General features: G+C 33.8%; 1 pseudogene; it reads left to right on the top strand.

Moving 5' to 3' along the window:
- The first annotated feature begins 1,028 nt into the window (after positions 1-1,028).
- On the top strand, positions 1,029-1,419 carry LOC116911597 (annotated as a pseudogene).
- The last annotated feature ends 4,357 nt before the right edge of the window (positions 1,420-5,776 follow it).

The raw sequence follows: 5,776 nt of genomic DNA, 5'->3' as shown, positions 1-5,776 counted from the left end.
TGCTATTAGAACCTAGTTAAGTACTTGGTGCTAATGCAGTTGTCTTTAATGGAGAAGAATCTTCAACCACTATATTTTCAAACCTGCATAATCTATGATTACTTTCGTATCTGCAGAATAGTGTAGATTTTACAGCTCATTCGCAAGGAATTTTTTATTTTCAGCAGAGATAGACCATAAAGGCAATGACACCAACCAAAACTCAGGCTTGTGAAGGACAATTTCAATCTGTACATCAATCAATCTCACATCTAAGCAACATGTAAATGATGTCATAAATTCTTCAGTCATAAAGTAAAAACAATTGTAGGAAGTTTTTCAATAGTTATTTCTACAATTAAATTATCATGCAGGAAGATTCTTGTAGGTAGACTCTTTAGCATGGTTTGATATAATTAGTACTCACAACATCTGTCATTTTATCCTTTCTTCTCAATTGTGATCACAGCAGGTTTCCCTTAGTAAAATTTGTTCTCCTCATTATTTTTCATCAAAGACGTTATAAGTACTTTCAATTCTGAACTCCTCAGTGTGGATAATGAGCCCACTCGGTCACCATGAATTTGTGGGGGTGTTTGTTGTTTTGTTTTTATTGTGACTACTTTATCTTATTTTATTTGTAGTTACAACTCCACAGAAGAACAGCAACATGAGTAACAGGGATCTAAAATTTATTAAAGGAGACTAGGGACATGACTCTGTTGTTTAAAGAGAATATTTTTCTTCCAGAAAATCCTAGTCAGCTTCCCAGATACCGAGACAGCTGAGTTACAATCACATGTGATACTTGCTTCAATGCATTTGGTTTTCTCTGTCCTCTGCACTCTCTGCAAGTGAGAGCATTTCAGGTGTGAGGAACAGTAAACCATGGTCAAACTACGCATGAAAAATTTTCTATTTAAAAACTTGTATGGTTTGAGACAATTAGGTTTTTAAACTAAATTTAGATTTGGGATTTTATAGAGTGAAATTTATTTGCCATAAATGATGGTAATCCTCTCGTTAGAGTGTGCCTTCCAGACTTCAAGATGGCTGAAGTGGAGCAGAAGAAGAAGCGGACCTTCTGCAAGTTCACCTACTGTGGAATGGACCTCGACCAGCGGCTGAACATGTCCTATGAGCAGCTGATGGCAGTTGTCCAGCGCCCGGCAGAGACGGCGCCTGAACTGAGGCCTGCAGAGGGAGCAGCACTCACTGCTCAAGCGCTTGAGGAAGGCCAAGAAGGAGGCGCCACCCATGGAGAAGCCAGAGGTGGTGAAGACCCACCCTAGGGACTTGATCATTCTGCCCGAGATGGTCGTCAGCATGGTGTGTATGTACAACGGCAAGACCTTCAACCAGGCAAACTCTGGAGAGATACACGCTCTTCAAATCTCCTTTAAAATTGCTCCTTGTCACCCTTTGCAAAGTTGTGCTTAGGTTTCCACCTGGAAAATTCACTCTGATCATTTAATTAAAAGGAGGTCTCCCTTGCTAATGATAGGCTACTAATATTTAAAGCAGTTAACACAAATTATTCATGCCTTTGCCTTGAAACATTTTTCTACTTTACAGTTTTATTAAATACATATTTTGAATGTGTAACCATTTTAATGATGGCCTGAGGAAATAAGGCCTATGTATAATTTCAAAATATGTAATCCTCTCAAGCAAATTTTAATTGGCAATGCCTTATTATTTGCTATAAAATTTGGCTCACTCTTATATCAACTGAAAAGGCAAATTAAATATACAAATCATGTAATACATTTTTGGAGTAAAGTCAATATCCATATATTTGTGTTGATTTCTATATCCATATATTTGTGTATTAACTATAAGTGTTGTAAACTTATTTATAGATAGGAGAGATTATAAATCTAACTATCACTTCAAACTTAAAATGAATTATTTAATTTATTATTTAAATAATTATCTGTTTAATATTAAAATAAATCAACAATAGAGAAATGAGTTAACTAATTGCATCTTAATTGTTCATTTTAAAATAGTTTAATATAAATAAAACAAATAAAAATGAGCAAAGTCTAAAACACAGTTATGATTTTTTAAAATATTTTGTTTTCTTAATTGATACAGGATTTTATGACTCCTTAAAATTCTCTATGTAACCCAGGTTTCCTTCAATATTTGGTCTCTCTGCTTCACCTGTTCTTAGGGATTTTGGCATACATGATAAACATTAAAATAACTGAAATTAAGTCCTTTGTAAAAAAAGTACTTTATTTAAAATTCAAGTAAAATAATATGGAGTTATAAATTAATTATGCATACTTCATTCAAATAGAAGCAAGGTTGTCTATGGAAATGAAAGAGGGTAGGAAGAATTTAAAGGAAGATAAAGAGAAGTGTATCAATGGTAAACACAAAAAGGGACATGACAAGATAATCTGTAAATACCTTTATAGAACATTAAACCTAGTACATTGAATATATGCCAAGAATATACCAAAAAGATGACAATTTATTGCTTTCCAGGCAAACGTATACATACATACATACATACATACATACATACATACATACATACATACATACGCATACATTCGGGTGTGTGCACACACACACACACACACACACACACACAAAGGATGACTACAGAATAAATGTTCGTAGGGTTCGTATTTATAAGAAAGTGACAGTGTTAATTTTTACACGCAGACATAGATGTATGCTTTTAACAGAATCATACAGAACATAGAATAAGGACCAACAAGAACACATAACACGGTGTGAGCATTCACTATGCCTACTGCAGGAATCCACTCGCATATTTTGCTGAAGATTTGTGCTCTTTTTTTTCAATTGCTCATCCTCAGATCCTCACAGAAGTGCCTATTTCCTTATAAAATGTTCTTCTTTCAGCACTTCATGTCTGTGGAAACAAATTAAAGAGAGAAGAATGTACTGCAAGGAAGAAAATCAGCAGGCAACCCTCTTGAAGACCCAAGCTGCATGTGGAGATAAAACTGAAGAGCCATCCAGCCACCTAATTAAAGCATCTGTTCAGAAAACACAGTGCTGTGCTGGAAGCACACATTTATTTAAAGGACGTTAGAGAGGGTATTTTACAATCAGAACTTCAAGTTTTTTCTTCCAATAAAATGTGGAGGGAAATGTTGGAAATTACATGGAAGACAGTATTAGAAATGGAGTAAGACCGACAATTTTTTGGGATTTTCTCTTATTGATGTGTTTTCTATCTGCTTTGTTTATTTATACATTCCACAAATGTGTGTTTTATAAAGGCTTCTGTCTTTAAAGGAAGTGCAATCTTGAGAAGACCATAATTATAATTCATATATTTTTTAGATGCAAAAAATTTTGTCACTCTATCCTTTATTAAAATAAATCATAAAGAACATTTCTAACCCCTTTTTAAAGCTAAGAGATCTGATGTATCAAAACACAATATTAAATACAAGGTTAATATGATAAATACATCTATGTTACATAATAAAATAGAAGTAATAAGTTAATTTTTCCTATAATAAGAGGAAAAAATAGAAAATTGTAAAATTGACATGAGCTGAAAATTAAGATTCAGAATAGAAATTGAAATTCTGCAAATACGTTCAATTAGCTGAGTGACAGATTACTTGCTTACATATACATATTATGTCCCAGTGTGTCAATATAAATGAAATATACATTCCATTGATGAATATATAGAACATTTACATTGATAATGCTGGACCTAACTTGTAAAATTTCAGCAAATACTAAGGCAATAGATTAATGAGGTTTTTAGCCTGTATAGCCTCATATAACTTCAGTTTTTCTAGGAAAAGAACAGGTGTGTTTTATTCAGCGACAGCGTTCCTTGTCATGACAACACGGAAATGTCCTATGAAGGCTTAATGAAGGTCATCCAGTCTAGCAAAGTCTAATTAAAACCAGATATGTGTGAGTTATTACAGTTACAGCCCAACAGTCTTTTTCCACTAAGTATTTTGCAGAATCCTCATTGCTCAAGGGCCTTGACATCTGCATCACCATTTTCCGTTTCAATTACAACTAATGTAGCTTCAATAGAGGAAAGATGAATGTCACTCTGTTTCTGCGGCTGTGAAAGTTTAATTTGCTTTTTAACTTCAGAGTTAAACTCCAAATACCAGAAATGTCAGAAGGACATACCCATTTGTAGTTGTTTGTTAGACGATGCAATTCAGTAAAGTACACATATTCTCATAGACTTAGTTGGAAACGGTACTAAAATTTAAAAAAAAAAAATATAACAGAAACTGCATGCTTAACATTGGTAAGATGCCCAAAGCTGGCGACTGGTTAGCCTAGAGACCTAGAATATAATAATCAAATATGACTGCCTAATGCTGGGGCCCATGAGTCACTCCACAAACCACGTGAATACTGACTTTAGTCATACAACGATGGTTTATTGAATGCATACCTTTATATTGACCAGGGACCTAGCTCAAAATTACCTGAGGCTACAACTCCAAACATCTTTCTCTGTAAGTTTATGAAAAAAAAAAAATGTTTGTTCTGTGTATTTGAACTCATACACAGATACAGGAAGGAAAAGCTGCCCAACTCAAGCTACTTGGACTAGACCTCTATTCTGACTGGTCCTAAGAGAAGCTTTTGGTTGTAGAATTTATTAAGACTAGCAAACAGAATATACAGAATATAATAGTATGTATTTTCAGCATGATATTACTCTGAGTCAAGTTGTGGTGTGTGTGTGTGTGTGTGTGTGTGTGTGTGTGTGTGTTAATGACTGGCATAAAAAATGGTTATTTTTCAGTTATTCTGAAGTGGGGGTGAGACATTAACACAAAAATTAAGAAAATAGAAAAAAGTCGGAAAGAAAAATTCCTGATGTGCTGCTATACTCATAGATTGTTGCCTTCTTCAGTCCTCGTCAAAGAGGCTTCCTTTTGCAGTAGATCGTAAACTCACAAAAGATGGGGGAGGAATCACGGTAGGAATCAAAAGTGATGGAGGACACCATGAGAATACGGCTCACCAAATCAACTAAACAGGGCTCATATAGGCTCGCAAAGACTAAAGCAAGAAGCACGGGAACTTCTTGGATCAGCACCACATAGGTACGATGTTATGGCTATTATTCGTAACAGTGTGAATAGAGATGTCTCTGACTGTTCTATCTGTTTGTGAGACCCTTTTCAGTCTACTGGGTTTCCTTGTCCACGGTGTACATGAAGGCTTTAGCCTTGCATTGTAGTATCTTGCTTTGTACTATTTGGTTGTCCTCTCTTAGAGATCTGCTATTTTCCAAAGAGTAAACAGTAGTAAATGTAAAAAGAGGAGAGAAAAACTGGGAGAATAATCTATTTTTAATACAAAGATTAATTTTTAAAATGCTATTGTTCATAATATATAAATTCTGTATAAGAAAGGAAAATGTAGGTTTCAAAACCTTGAAACTTATAGAAAATGAAACTGTCATTTGATTGAGATTTAATTTATGGAGTATAAAGCAGTGTCTATATAAAGTCATTGATTAATGCACTGCCATTCATTTAATTATACAGAAAGGAGTATAATAAAATTTAAGATTAGAACTGTCTTTGTGTGACATATATTACAGCTATAGTTAAGCTAATAGTATATCAACAATGGTTTTTAAACATTATCAATTACTATAATGTTACAACCTGAAATGTTGTCTGTCTCTTAATTTATTTAAAAGAACTCACTATACCTAATAGTTTTTTTTATTTTTAATCTTTTATTGGGTATTTTATATTTACATTTCAAATTTTATCCTGTTTCAGTTTCCCATGCATAA

Source organism: Rattus rattus, chromosome 10 (genome assembly GCF_011064425.1).
Source record: "Rattus rattus isolate New Zealand chromosome 10, Rrattus_CSIRO_v1, whole genome shotgun sequence".
Taxonomy (NCBI): Eukaryota; Metazoa; Chordata; class Mammalia; order Rodentia; family Muridae; genus Rattus; species Rattus rattus.
Note: the sequence above shows the minus strand (reverse complement) of the source record. Positions and strands in the feature narration are given on the sequence as shown.